The sequence below is a fragment of the Lampetra planeri genome, chromosome 18, assembly GCF_965212315.1.
Source record: "Lampetra planeri chromosome 18, kcLamPlan1.2.h2, whole genome shotgun sequence".
Lineage (NCBI taxonomy): Eukaryota > Metazoa > Chordata > Hyperoartia > Petromyzontiformes > Petromyzontidae > Lampetra > Lampetra planeri.
The window spans coordinates 8,491,328-8,507,006 of NC_136124.1; the positions used below are offsets into that span (position 1 = coordinate 8,491,328).

Sequence of the window (15,679 nt, forward strand, 5' to 3'; positions counted from 1 at the left end):
ACCCATATTTTTATTCCAATTGTGCCCCCGGCATCGCATCGTGGGAAGGACGACCCGTTCGCATCTCTTCCAGAGGAGTGCGATCCGTTGTGTTCGACAATGGGCCGCGTAAGCGGACACCGCAGAGCTACTTCTGAGATCCATTAAAATGGTGCCTCTGTTCCTCACATTCGGGGGCAGCACTTTCCCCAAGCCGCTCCACCGCTGAGCGTAATGGTTGTCGCGTGACGGTCAACCCGATGTTTTGTATTCTCAGAGCTGGAATTTATCCACGTTAAAATGGCGGAACTAAATTTAATGTGATGCCACCTGACTCCGATGTCTGCCTTAGCTACTGAGAGATGACTCTGTGACCACTGCCATCCTGGTGACTTCGATGGGAGCCATGCCCTGAATACACAGCCAGCTCAATCAGCACAATTAGAGTTGTTAGAACACTGTTGCCCCAAATCATTATCATAATTAAAAATGTCGTAAAAAATATTTGTTACGTTTAATATGAAATTGTAAATAGGAAAGAGTGTTTCGAAATGGAAAATATGAAGTCACGTTTTGGTTCATCGGCCTCTGTATCTTTTAGACCGGTGCTGCTGCAAATGTCATCGAGTGTTTTTACAGAAGACGTTGCTGCACATTTTTTCATCGCTCGATGGCCCACAATGCCATTTTGTTTAATTTGCAAAGTGGTAAGCCCCCCCGCCCCCAATCGGACTATTCAGTATGCGTTGATATCTGTTACAATTTCCCGCAAACGACCACAACAGCAGTGGGTTCATAACCCCGTGGTGCAGTGTGAGAGCAAAATGGAGAGCACGGTGCACTGTGCGCTCAACACGGACACCTTCGTCCTGTATTCGTCTCCTCCGAGGGTGAGCGTTGACTGATTTCAGGCTCGCCGTGCGACGCGTTCAAAGGCTGACTTTGCAGCGAAGTTCGACTTTGATGCGCCATGTTGAAAGTGTAATGGCTGTTACAAAGGCACCGTTACAGAGAGATATCTTGAGATAAATTTCATGAGAAATGCTTCCTGCTCAGTGTCTTGTGTTTGTAAATTCGGCGGTGTTAAACGCCATGCGGTAAGTCTTGCTCAAGCTCTTGCTGTAGCTGTTATTGCAGTAAATCCAATTAGCGGTTATGGAGGAGCTACAGAGCTAAGCTTTGGAGCGGTCAGGATTGGGAGGATGGGCTTAGTAGTTTACAGAAGTGAGCACGAGCCAAGGCCCAGGCTGCTTGTGACTTGCCGCATCAAACAAAAAAAAATTTCAAGAAAAAAAAAACAATGTGCCATTCGTTCGGGCGAAGGGACGTAATCCTGCGTTGGGGTGGACCGGTGTCGTGTGACAGAATAGACCCCGTCGTTTTCTCTCCATCTCTCCCCCCACCCACCCCACCGCCCCCTCCACCACCCCTCCCCTGTCCGACTCGGCGCTCTCTTTTTCTGCTCCGTTCCCCTGCAAACACCAATCGCCCCGCGGCTGAGCAGAGCAGCGAGGGAAATGGAAAGCGCCGTCACACGCGCACGCTCGCTAACGCGCGCTTATCGCGGCCGGCCAGATGGTCGGGCCGGATCAATGCTCGGCCCGCGCGATCGATGCATCAGATAAGAGGCCGGGATGGAAATGGCACCGCCTCGGAAGGGCCGCCGAACCCCAGAATGAGAGCGCGCGGCCTCGCGATAATGAAAGTGATAGGGAAGGGAAACGGCGCCACGAGGAGCCGGGGAGAAGGTGCATCATCAAAACCCAGAGGAGGCTTCCCAACACGCTTGATTCTTTTTTTTTGGGCGGGGGGGGGGGCAACTTTGAAGCCGTCAAACACAAAATGAAGGTCCCGAGGATTGCAGCCCTTGGAGGACCCTTCTTTCCCCCGGATGTTCAACTTCGTTACGAGGCCCCTCCTTCGGTGGACCATTAACCCGGCACGCGACGACTCGATTACGGCCAATTAACGCCGCTCCGTGCACTGAATAGCGTTGTACGTGCGCAAGCGGCCATCCTCCTCTGCAAATTCCTGCGCACGGCCAGAGCCGCACGGGCGGGCCGCTGCCCGCTGCCTGTGCAACGTGTGGGGTTAATGAGGATCCCGGCAGCTTCGGTGGGACTTGGGAGGATACGCAGCGAGAGTCGGGATCTCTCAAATACGTCGCCGCGTTGTCGAGCACCGTGCCGTGCGGTAAAGTAACGCAGTCGTCTTGACGCGTTCAATAATTATGCTACGTTATGGTGCAGCGGTTAGCGAGATCCCTGTGGTTTGAGTTCGATTCCAGGCCATGGCTGATATCGGCGACGAGCGATAGGTGAACCGGTCCTGGGTGAAGTATGGTCAAACAGCCCTGTTGACCAACGCAGTGTGTGTGGGAAGACCTTCATACAGCAGTGGGTTTCGCAAAGGGTTCTAAATTATGTGCTTAATCATCATTCCCAATCACACAGATTCATAAAATCGCAACTCGCGCCAATATCCGCTCAGTGGGAGGTTGCTCCTTCTCCTCTTCTGCCCCCAATGTCTGGAATTCCCTCCCTGGGCAAATCTGCCTGGCTGGCTGCTTCTCTCTGTTAAAAGTCCAGGGTCCTTCCTCCCCTCCTCTCTCTGTGTGACCGTTTCCATCTGTCTTCCCGTCTCCTCGCTCACTTAAGAAGCCCTCTCCTCCAGTCCCATTGCTGCCACAGTTCCCACCGTCATAAATCCCCTTCTTCGTCCCCATGCGCTCACAACACCGGCGTCTTCCCCGGCGCGGCGTCTTGAGACGCGGGCTGCATTCGCCCGTTGAATGCATCCCAGTGTCAATTTATTGTCCGCGTTGTTTAATTATGCATTCGGCAAAACCGCAACGCGATGCCTCTCTTTGGGACCGGTCAAATTAAACGCAACATTCGAGACAATGGTAGATCAGGGGGATATTGTGTCACGTAGGGATTATTTTGGGGATCTTAAAAATGCGATGCTAGTTAAGGGATCACTTGCACAGCTGGATAGTGAGGCGGAGGTTTTAATTGTAATTGGAACGTTGAAGAAGTGCACAGGTAAAATAGAAACGCGACGGGAGCAAGCGATGGCACGAATTGTTCTTCGTTTTGTCGCGCGATCCTTGGGAGCGTCGTGCATGTTTACGCGCGCTCGAGCGCTCTGCCTTGTAAACGCTAATTGGTTGCAGCGTTTTAACGGCCAAGAAAAGCAACCGTCGCTTCGTAATCCCACGAACGTGAAAGTAAATAAATAAATCGCATCCCCCGCACACCCTTACGTTCACAACGCACTCGGCGTCAACTTATTAAATCTCACAGTTCCGCGCGCTTGACGCAGCACTCGTAATGAGACTGTGGAAGTGTGAGAATCGTGAACGGGTGCGGCGCCGGGCAGCAGCCGCGGCGTTGGTAGCGATGCGCTCGCGACGCACTCGCGACGCGCTCGTCTTCGGCGGAATGACGATCGACAATTCGTGTCGGTGGCGGCGGTGAAGCCGGTGAAGGCGGCGAAGGCAGCGGCGGTGAAGAAGGTGGCGGTGGTGGCGGCTGTGCGTGTCGGGCCGAGCTGAAGAGAAGGGGGGGGAGTCACGAGGCAACCAGAGAGAGAGAGAGGAACCGTCCCCTGAAAGCGCCGACCACTGAAGGGCCCTAGTAGGGGAGCCAAAACAGAGCCGTGTCAAGGGCCCCGTAGCCTCTAATGGACACGCAATTAGCGGCCAATTTGCACACCTCTCCAGGGGAAGACCTATTGAGCCAGCAGGCAGCACGGGCCACTCTGGACGTCGCTAATTAATTGGGGCGGTCACTCCAGAGTGAGCCTCGTGCCGATGTTTGTCCGTGGCTATTTATCAGGAGCGGCGGCGGCGGCGGTGGTGGTGGTGGGGCGGTGTAAATCCCTGGCTTTGCCGCTACTCTTCCCGCTGACTATGCCCGCACTCGTGTCCTGCTCAAAGGCTTGACCTCTGGTGCCATCTAAAGGTGAGATCCCGAGCAGACATCGGCATTTTTTAAAAAAAAAGACCGCTCGTGACATCCACACCCACCTTCCCCCCTCTACAATTAAATCCGCACTTAATTAGAGCACCCAACCCCCCCCCCCCCTCTATAAAGGCCGATAAACCAGAGACCTTTCGCTGATACACTGCCCAGCCAATGCTGTCGATTGAACTTAAATAGGAGGAAAATAAATGCTCCAAACCCTGAGCGGGACTGTGATCACATTTCTGCAGCACAAGGGCAGCCGACGTACGTGGCTTGCGCTGGACATCTCTTGGGCCCAGTGGGTGGGAACGTTTTTGTGGGTTAGCGCGTTGGGTTTTTTTCAGACCGATTTCAGCTCCGCGGGCGTGTCTACGGCCCCAGTGACGGGACATGCACACTGCGTCCACGAGGTTATAGAAACTGGTCGACTTCGGTGATTTGGATTTAAAAAAAAAAGTAGATTACCTCCTTAATTCTAGATTTGAAGCTTTCGTGACTGCAAGGATTCATACTCTTAGGTTTTTTCGGTAAAGTCACGTAGGTAAAAAATAAAATTTAAATTGATAAACGTAATAATAGAAATATAGCTGTGACGGTCCCACCTGATGACGGAGACTTGTGTTGCCTCCGAAACGTCGTGATTTATTATTTTATTTCTATTATTACTTTTATTAATTTTAATTAAATTTTTTACTTACGTGACTTTACCGAAAAAACCTAAGAGTAAGATTACCTCCTTGATGTGGGCTATAGTTTGCAACATTTTGCTAATTTATATTCTGTTTTGTGATGAATCACCCACACCAGCAACAGCTATCAAAACAACTCAACGCACTCGCCAATAACACCGTGGCCTCGGATGAAGGCGTGTGTTGAGTTTGTTTGCATTGAGTTGTTTTGAGAATTAAAATATCAGGCTGACGATGCTGCGACCGGCACCACTCAGTGGCACCGTGAGCGGGAGTTCACCGCCCTCCTGGGTAGTTTGACAGATCTGACTGATCCATCAAAGCTGACAAGATATGCAGTGCCACTCGGACCGGATTGAAACTCGATCCTCTAATATAGACGCGGCCCTGACGTCGATGCAGATGTTTTCCCGTTGAGCACTCCGTCCCACTCACGAAGCTTGCGATAATCCGATAGAGACCAAGCGACTATAGTACCTGGCCAGGGTGGCTCGGCGCTAGAGCGAGCGGCTCGCAATCGAAAGGTTATGAGTTCAAATCCTGGTTGGGGGGGTTCACCCAGACCATCATCACTCTGGGCTCGTTAAAATAGATACCACTTCACGGCAAAAGTCAACAGTGGTTGTCCTGCAGAAAGACTTCCCGCCGCCATAGGAATGTGGAATTTCCACCACTGGCTCAGGGCTGTGAACAGAAGATGCGCACCGCCTCAACGCTCATTTGAGCAGCAGGAGATCACTTTGGCTTTTTAGAATCACGACTGCAGACATTGGCAGTGTGCTCACCGTATTAAATAGCCGATCGGCACGAGCTGCTGCATGGGTTACACAGCTGACACTTGTCGGCAAAGTCAGAAGTCTTCCTTTGTTTTACTTTGCCTCGAATTTCTCACACGATCGCACGGGGGGGGGGGGGGGGGTATCGTGCTCACCCCCCCTCCTCCCCTGTTGGGCTCTCCCGCAGAGCAGTGCGCTGAGATATTCTGTTCCGGATGAGTGGTTATTATCACTGCCACTCTCATCACCCTTAATAAGTGTACATACCCTTGGTCAAATGCCCAGGATCCAGCGGATCTCATCGCATCTCAGAAGCTAAGCAGGTTTGAGCCTGGACAGCGCTTGGATGGGCGACCACCGGCATGCACGTTTGACAGGTGCAGTCAGATGACGCGGGGCTCCGCGCGAAGCGGAGGGCGGTGCGAAAATATCAACCGTTGTACCGTACTTCTATGCTCCTGCGCCTATGCTTCAACAGCCCGCACTGACCAGCGTGGTGAAGCATGGTCAAATAACCCGACGACCCACACAGTTGTGGGGGAGGTCCTCATCCAGCAGTGGAGTGATGGTGTGTCGTGTGTGAGAGAACACAAATGCAGACATGTGGCTGGGGCGCCGCAGTGGTGAGATGTTAACTACCTCGCCTGGCATACAGAAGGCCGTGGGTTTATCCCGACCCTGACGCTTGTATTTTTTGGAGTTTGCATGTTTCTCTCCATGTGAGCGCATGGAATTTTCTCCTGGTCCTTCGGGTTTTCCCCACACATTTAAAAACACATGCTTTACGAGTATTTGGCTGCTATACATTTCCACATGATAAGCCACTTGGTTGAGCTATCAACTGTGGGCAGGTCGCTTCTGAAAAAAAAGAGCTGTATCGCTCAATGGGCCTTACCTGATACGATTAAAAAAAGAAAGAACCATACATTTCCCTCCGTGAAACGCAACCCCCTCCAATGCACACAATGTACACACCGCGTACCGTGCGTATGTGTGCTTGAGATAGAATCGCGTTATTTGCAAGTCCGTAATGCGGTGCTCATCGCGCCTACACCAACGTTTACCGAGTCACATGAAAAGAAAGAAAAAAAGCCCTAAAAAAAAATCTCAACTCGGCGGTATTTTTGCAGAGCCCCTCGCTTTGCCGGCGGAGAAAGGGAGAAGCGGCTACAACAGGCGGCGGCCGAGCGGGCGGAGAGAAATGTAATCCCGGAGACGAAATTAGTGGTGAGTGAGAAACGTCATCGCAGGCCAGGGCTGCTGCCTTCACAGGGGCCGCTGTGAGGCTCCACGCTGCCTCCACGGTGACCCTGGGCGGGACGGCTGCGGAGGTGTAAACCGATCTATGTACATTGGCGGCATTTCACTCTGCCCTCTGATGCCGACGGCCCTACTTTGACCGCGCGTAGTCGTGTGTCGTCGCAGACGCGGAGCAGTCGCCGCTGTCCGTGAATTAACTGGGTTCTCGGAGATTCCATGATCTCAGCCCGGTCACCGATTGGCTGTGCAAGTGATCAGGATGATAGATTGTATTTTTTCTCATTGCAGCTTATTCCAACGGTGGAATCAAACGTTTGTGCTTCATGTCCACATGACAGACACTCTTTGCAGGATGGACCAAAGGTATGTGAATGAAGAAAATGACCCACTTATACACAACTTAAGCATACATTTGTAATGCGGTGATTAGCAATATCATTTTACAGCCCTTTGCGAATCCACTGCCGGATAAAGGCAGTCATGTGAATTGTTTGACTTCGTACTTCACCACACTGGTCAGTGTGGGTTGCTTAATTTTTGGGGGGTGAACCCAGGACCGGTTGAGATGCACTCGCCACTCAAGTCAGCCATGGCCTGGAACGAAGTCAAGACGCCTGGTTATTAGTGCAGTGTGCTAATCGCTGTGCCACCACTCCTCCGCTTGTTGTGTGGTCACAAAACGACGTTGAACTCGCTACAGCTCCACTCCGGTCTGGTGTTCACAGCTCTGGCTAAGAGCATCTACGTCACGAAAGCAGATCAAATAATATAACAGTTTGTACAATAGATAAATTTCCCTACTGCACTGGACAATTGCAGTGCAGTGCAATACATTGTTGTGCTGCACTATGCTCCCCCGTCCATGCTCCCGGCGTTCACCAACACCCCGCGCCGAGTAGCACGGCGAGGCCCGGTCAAACGCCCCCCCCCCCCCGACTCCGCACAGCGTGAGGAGGCCCTCATCCAGCAGCGGACTTCCACCAAATGGCCGCTCACATTGATGAAGCTCTAAAGCTGCAACATGAACAAGGCCCGTGCGGAGCAGCGACGGAGATGCTTGGAAACGGCACCGCCTGGAGGAGAGCCCTCACCGCTAGGGCGGCCTCACTACTACAGCGGCCTCTCCACCACGGCGGCCTCACTACTACAGCGGCCTCACTACTACAGCGGCCTCTCCACCACGGCGGCCTCACCACCACGGTGGCCTCACCACTACAGCGGCCTTTCCACCACGGAGGCCTCTCCACCACGACGGCCTCACCACCATGGCGGCCTCACCACCACGGCGGCCTCACCACCACGGAGGCTTCTCCACCACGGTGGCCTCACCACTACGGCGGCCTCTCCACCACGGCGGCCTCTCCACCACGGCGGCCTCACCACCACGGCGGCCTCACCACCACGGCGGCCTCACCACCACGGCGGCCTCTCCACCACGGCGGCCTCACCACCACGGCGGCCTCACCACCACGGCGGCCTCTCCACCACGGCGGCCTCACCACGGCGGCCTCACCACCACTGCGGCCTCACCACCACGGAGGCCTCTCCACCACGGCGGCCTCACCACCACGGCGGCCTCACCACCACGGCGGCCTCACCACCACGGCGGCCTCTCCACCACGGCGGCCTCACCACCACGGCGGCCTCACCGCCACGGCGGCCTCACCGCCACGGCGGCCTCACCACCACGGCGGCCTCACCACCACGGAGGCCTCTCCACCACGACGGCCTCACCACTACAGCGGCCTCACCACCACGGCGGCCTCACCGCCACGGCGGCCTCACCACCACGGCGGCCTCACCACTACGGCGGCCTCTCCACCACGACGGCCTCACCACTACAGCGGCCTCACCACCACGGCGGCCTCACCGCCACGGCGGCCTCACCACCACGGCGGCCTTACCACCACGGCGGCCTCACCACCACGGAGGCCTCTCCACCACGGTGGCCTCACCACCACGGCGGCCTCTCCACCACGGTGGCCTCTCCACCACGGCGGCCTCACCACCACGGCGGCCTTACCACCACGGCGGCCTCACCACCACGGCGGCCTTACCACCACGGCGGCCTCACCACCACGGAGGCCTCTCCACCACGGTGGCCTCACCACTACGGCGGCCTCTCCACCACGGTGGCCTCTCCACCACGGCGGCCTCACCACCACGGCGGCCTCACCACCACGGCGGCCTCTCCACCACGGTGGCCTCTCCACCACGGTGGCCTCACCACTACGGCGGCCTCTCCACCACGGTGGCCTCTCCACCACGGCGGCCTCACCACTACAGCGGCCTCTCCACCACGGCGGCCTCTCCACCACGGCGGCCTCACCACTACAGCGGCCTCACCACCACGGCGGCCTCACCACCACGGCGGCCTCACCGCCACGGCGGCGATGCCGCGTCACGAGCTGCAGAGTCTGGGATTTCACAGTCGGGGGGGGGGGGGACCTGGCGGTTCGTGACGCGTGGAACGCGTCTGGCCGCGTTCGGCCTGTGTCCAGGAGGAGAGGAAACCCACCACCACCACCATCACCACGAGGGTAATGTTCCACGTTTGGGTCTGCAGCCCAGACTTGACCCTCAGTGACCTCACTCCCATTCCTGATTTATAATCCCGCGCCTAACCTCCGCACTAACCTTTGCTCAAACGCGAGCGTTTAAACCGTTAACTCGCTACGTACACATACATATCTTAAACATTTTCCTGAGTAAATATGGGAAGGGCTGGCTAATTGTCAGTGCTAAATGAGCCATCGTGTCTCTAGCACATGAGCATCGTCTCGTCGCGTGTCTCGTCGCGTGTCTCATGGTGTGTCTCGTCGCGTGTCTCGTGATGTGTCCCGTGGTGTGTCCCGTCGTGTGTCTCGTGGTGTGTCTCATGGTGTGTCTCATGGTGTGTCTCATGGTGTGTCTCATCGTGTGTCTCATGGTGTGTCTCATGGTGTCTCATGGTGTGTCTCATCGTGTGTCTCATGGTGTGTCTCATGGTGTGTCTCATGGTGTGTCTCGTGGTGTGTCTCGTGGTGTGTCTCATGGTGTGTCTCATCGTGTGTCTCATCGTGTGTCTCATGGTGTGTCTCATGGTGTGTCTCATGGTGTGTCTCGTGGTGTGTCTCGTGGTGTGTCTCGTGGTGTGTCCCGTCGTGTGTCCCGTCGTGTGTCTCGTCGTCTATCTCATCGTGTGTCTCGTGGTGTGTCTCGTCGTGTGTCTCATGGTGTGTCTCGTCGTCTATCTCATCGTGTCTCATCGTGTGAATCGCACCGCCAGTGTGCTGCATTGCTCCATTTGTTCCACAGTAATCACCTCGAGTGGTTCTCCGGTGAATCTCGTCGCTGGTCACGAGCGAGCGTAAGTGTGCGCCTATATCGCGCATTTGTACACTCTACATTAACACGACGATGATTATGCTGTTGTTGTTATTACGCTTGTTTACCCAGGATAGTCTCACTGAGTCTCAGTACAGATGTTCTCAGTAGGGGGCACTTCTGTTGCCGTGTGTAAATCCCGACTGAGTAATTTGCGGGTAATTTTCAGCATTGGGATGTTTGGCCAATACCTGTTACATTGTGAACAATTGTTTAGCTGTGAGGGGCGAGTGATTCAACTGCACCATCCTGCTGGCCATTATGCACATCACGGCGATGACCGTGATGATGCGACAAAAAGATTATTGACGACGATAATAATCATCTTCTTGGTTCTTTCGGTAAAGTCACGTAGACTTTACGTGACTTTACCGAAATAACCAAGAAGATGAATCCCTGCAGTCACGAAAGCTTTAAATCGATAATAATCATGCGTACCGTGTTGATGACGTTCGTGATGATGGTAACAATGATAATATAATAAGCGTGGTTTTTGACAATGATGATGCATGTATTAAGTTAACATGATGATGAACGGTGATGTGCATGAGAATGAAACATGAGGGATGGTGTTAACGTCACACGTAGGATTCCGCAGCCAATGTTACGATTCACAGTTGTGTTTGGGTACGGCCACTTAACGATCTGGCCAAATCTGTGTCGTCAACAGCCCTCCACCACCCAACACGAGCCAAACACATTCATTTGTCACGTGGTGGACGAGCGGCCGAGTGGCCGTGTGGCCGTGGAGGCTGTCCGCCTTCGCCGCATCCCCAGCGCCGGGAGGCGAGGAGCGGAAACCCGAGCCTGGCCGCGCGTGGGAGGCCAGCGCCCGCGCCCGGGACGTGCCCCCCACGTCTGTCAGCGGCCACCATCTCCACGGCGCGGCGCTCCCAAGCATGGCGCTTAAAGAGCTTAACCTTTCCACTGGCATGGACCGCCCAAAGCTTTAAAGTGTAAACCAATGCATTTTAATCAAATATTGTTTTTTTTTCTTTGTTTTACTGCCACATGCAATGGGTTTTTGCTCGTCGATTAACGCGTTGCGGTGCGGTGGATAGCTCGCCACGCTGCGAACCCCGCACTGCCCTGCAATCTTGAGTTCGAATCTTTGCCATGGCTAACATCCGTGGCGAGCGATGTTTGAACCGCCTCTTAACCACCCCCTTCGGCGAAACAAACTCACCATCGTGGTGAAGTATGGTCAAACAAAGCCCCGTGACAGATACGGTTGCGGAGTGGCCGTCATCCAGCAGCGGATTGAAGAGGCCTGTAAAGTGAGATGCGGCCTCTGCTCTGGGGAAGGGCTGTGAACGTGGAGGCCGGCGTGCCGGTGGCTGCTGAAGGCCGCGCGTCGCTCGACCCGCGGCCCTCGCGTCTCCCTAATCCTCGCAGGGCCTCGGTTGGCCAGCACGTGTCCGCGCGTTCGATTCGAGGTCGAGAAGCCATCGTGGCCAGAGCCGTCGATGCCACCATCGCAACCTCACCAACCCCTTCTCCCCTTTGCCAGGAGACACGCGACCTCCTTGTCCTGCCCTGACAGCCTCCCAACGTCGGCTCTCAGGCCTTCCTCCTGGTCGCCGGGACCCGCGTGAAATGTACGTCTGTCGAACTTTTCTTCGCGCACCGCACGTAGCCGACCGCGCTAATGGGAGGGCGGCCGCGTTTGCCCGGTCGCATCTCTACCACTCGCCTGCCGCGTTCTCCTCCAGACTTGCGCGCCGCTTCTCCGGTCTGACGACGACAATCATAACAACCCGTGCCCGATGCTGGAGGCTTGTTTTCGAGCCGCGTAGTTAGGGTCCCACTCTCTCTGACCCACGTGGGCATGCGGACAGCGCTGCTGCCTCGGTGCACTTGGTTACCGATGCTCAAACAACGAAGAGAACCCTTGAGGATTATGAATCCACATACAGTTTAACCTAATTGAATCGAGTAATTATGAAGAGATCATGTTTTACTGAGACATTTGTCAGCTTGCTTCCTTGTAAACAAACTCAGGATCAGGATTTGCTTTCATTACCCCGGCGAGCGCTGAAACACTCAACACCCCCTAACGCACCGCACCCCCTAACGCCACCCACCCCCTAACACCCCCCACCCCTAACGCCCCCCACCCCCTAACGCCCCCCCACCCCCTAACGCCCCCCACTCCCTAACGCCCCCCACCCCCTAAAGCCCCCCACCCCCTAAAGCCCCCCACCCCCTAACGCCCCCCACCCCCTAACGACCCCCACCGCCTAACCGCTCTGCTCACGGTGACTGATCGAACTATCACAATGCCGGGCTCGCGATACGATTAATGTCACCGTATTTACGATGCGATGAATGGTCGCGTCTCCGCTGGCTTTGATTATGACGCGCACGATTCGATGCTTAATTGGCGCACTTGGCAATCGACCTCGATGAATCGACGCGCCGCTCCCCCTCCGCCAAACCACGAGCGATAACAACCCCAGCCAGCTGGGTTCTACGACTACGGACGCTGCGGCACGTGAGTCGCGTCCAGCGCGCGTCGCCTCCTCGCGCTCGACACGTGCCGTCCGGCCTTCAGCATCGGACGGCACGTTCGCCGCGAGGTCCTTTGCCCGCGGTCGAGTTCGCGACGTGCCCGAGCCGCCGCGGACAAAAATGGAAGACCCTCCGTCACTTCCCGGATGGGCCCACCGCGTCCGCGATGAAGCCATCTAATTAGCGGCTTGGCCCCGTGCCGCCCCGGACACGGGGCCCCGCGCGTCTCCTAACGAGTTCCCGAGCGGGGACGGCGCCTCGCAAGCGAGCGGGGGATTCCGCGTGGCGGGCCCCGCGGCGCACCGTTGATGCGCATCGTCGCCGCGCTATCGGGGCCGCGCTATCTGACAACCCTCCAAACGTTATTAGACGGCAGACAAAGCCGAACGCGGTGATCGCGTCGGATAGCGGCGAGCGCGGCAGATGTCCTTGATAAAAAGGGGGCCGGTCCCTCGCAGGCGCCACGTTCCCGGGACTCCGTATCGCGCGCGCTGGGGATTTGTGTTCGCGTTATCTTAACAAGAGTTTGCCTCGTCGCCGCATTTTCGCCGGCCAGCTTACTGTACAAAACCACTTATTTTCCTCCTCTCCACCTTTTTATCCCCCCCCCCCGCACGGCGTTATCTCCGTGTAATCTCAGCAAGGAAATCAGAGCTTAGGTCTTCAGTCACATCCACACGCTCGGCCTAATGCAGGCGTTTCCGCGGCCGCCAAGAAGGTAACCCTCCTCTGCCTGTCGTCGCATTATCGCCCCACATTCACAACCTCGCTCTAATCTCCAACCTTCACTCGACCGGAAACTTTCGCCACTCGCACGCTTTTTTGGGACTTGCCAGCCAAGTCACCGCCCGCGTCGGACGGTGGCAACATTTGCGTGCGCGGCCAGATTGGGACAGCGAGTGGCGGTGGGGTGCCCAGTGGCCCGCTGCGGAACACACATTTGTGTTTTTAAGTAAAGTGAAGCAAAAGATAGAAGAAAAATTCTCGGCGTCGACGCGTCTGTTAATACGGCCTCGGGCAGGACTTAGACCCGGGGGCTCGGTGAAAGTGGGGCTGTGACACATGGGGGACAACGTTGTTGTGTTCTGGGAAGGATCGCGCTCCCTTTGTGAGGACGCTCTCTGGCGAGGGTAATCTGCAGACAAAGGCCGCTGATTAACCTCGTTGGCGGAGGAGGAGGTTGGTTGGGGATGAGACGAACGTCTCGCTCCCCACCTCGGGCGCCTGCCCCCCCCCACCCCCCCGGGGGTTCTCTGCGGGCACTTTCTCCGCACCGCGGTGGACTTTGTAAAAGCCGCCCCCTTAATCTTTTCCCAGATGACCCCACTCGGGGGGGGGGGGGGGGTTGTGTGTTGGGGGGGGGGGGCTGCCAGCCAGGGAGCAGCGGGGTAAGCACTCGAAAAGTGTGGGGCGGAGAAAGACGAAAGGCAAAGATTTGTTGATGTTACCCACCCATCGCCGCCACCACAACCACCACTGGCAGATTTTACCTGAAATGCTCAGTGTGAGCTCCCGGCCCACCTTCTGAACTGGTAGCCGGCTCGGGTGTAAACTTCTGCGCTCCTCATGCATGCGTCACAAACATATCAAATGCTGGTGCAACCCGCTGGCTTTAAAAGCCTCACCTTCACAGGATCAGACAGGCGTGTCATTCGCACAGAGCAAACCGGCACAGATGAATGTGATCAGGCGTAACATTTATTTTGTGGCCGTTTTTTGAAAGCACTCTCGTGTTGGGGCAAAGCCAAAATTAAAAATTTCCCATGAATTTCGTCTCATCTTATAGCGCTTTTCAAATCCTGTCCAAATATATTTCGCTCGAATTCACAATGCCCAACAATATAATTAATGGAAACAAAATATAACGTCGTCTTAGAATATACGTTTTCAGTTGCAGTTCATGATTTGTACTTAAAATAATGCATACGGCATTTCTGTGAACATTCATTTGACTCGTTTTACTTTGTGTAGATGTTTGGACCACTTCCTGATACCTGAGGTGGAGCGGTGGTACAGTGGTTCACGCACTGCACCGTGATCCCTGCTCCCTGAGTTCGATTCCCGGCCACGGCTAACATCAGCGGCGAGTGATATATGTACCGGTCCTGGGCCACTCCTTCACCAGCTTCCACTGACCAGCGTGGTGAAGTATGGGCAAACAATCCCTCATTGCCAGAAGCCGTGGGGAGGCCTTCATCCAGCAGTGGAGTGACATGGCCGTGAGCGAGTACCGTTCGTATCGCCGCGGGATATCCGTGCTGGTGAGCAGAGGGCCTCGTTTCCTGACCCGGTCCGGGGTTGGCACGGCGATGGGCAGGCCGTGCCAGGGCCCGCCAGCCACACAGTCACCGATGGTTGCTTGCGCCACCCTCCACCACCTGCCGTCCCGCGTAACGTTCGCCATCGCGCTGCCTTCCGACTCGTTGTTCGCCTTCTTGGTTCTTTCGGTAAAGTCACGTAGAAGGGAAATAATTATTTAAAAAAAAAACACGTAATAAAATAATTTTCACGACGTTTCGGCCACAACGCAAGCAGCCGTCCTCAGGTGAAGAACAGGTCTGTCGGAAAGACAGCGTCTGAATTCAGACGCTGTCTTTTCTGACAGACCTGTTCTTCACCTGAGGACGGCTGCTTGCGTTGTCTGAATTCAGACGCTGTCTTTTCTGACAGACCTGTTCTTCACCTGAGGACGGCTGCTTGCGTTGTGGCCGAAACGTCGTGAGAATTATTTTATTATGTGTGTGTTTTTTTTTTCCCTTCTACGTGACTTTACCGAAAGAACCAAGAAGATGAATCCCTGCAGTCACGAAAGCTTTAAATCGATAATAATCATGCGTACCATGTTGATGACGTTCATGATGACGGTGACAATGATAATATAATAAGCGTGGTTTTTGACAATGATGATGCATGTATTAAGTTAACATGATGATGAACGGTGATGTGCTGTTCGGCCTCCGTGGTCGACACAGTCCGGGTGTAAGGAGGGCGACCCGAGCAGCACGTGGGGGTGGAGTGGCGGGCGAATCGAACGCGCGGTGAATAGTCTGACGAGACGATACTGCACGAGAGTGCAGCACTCCCTGGCTGTGCAACACTTCGAGATGTCCGATGCCCTTAAATCACGCCA

At 55.3% G+C, this 15,679-nt stretch overlaps 2 long non-coding RNA genes across 2 annotated transcripts; both read left to right on the forward strand.

Annotated features, from left to right (window-relative positions):
• Positions 1-6,547: 6,547 nt before the first annotated feature.
• Positions 6,548-7,955, forward strand: LOC144723719 (uncharacterized). The gene is made up of 3 exons (XR_013586270.1): positions 6,548-6,639; positions 6,961-7,035; positions 7,619-7,955. It is a non-coding gene; the product is annotated as an uncharacterized LOC144723719 (long non-coding RNA).
• Positions 7,956-9,116: 1,161 nt separating this feature from the next.
• Positions 9,117-10,979, forward strand: LOC144723720 (uncharacterized). The gene is made up of 3 exons (XR_013586271.1): positions 9,117-9,212; positions 9,970-10,021; positions 10,709-10,979. It is a non-coding gene; the product is annotated as an uncharacterized LOC144723720 (long non-coding RNA).
• The last annotated feature ends 4,700 nt before the right edge of the window (positions 10,980-15,679 follow it).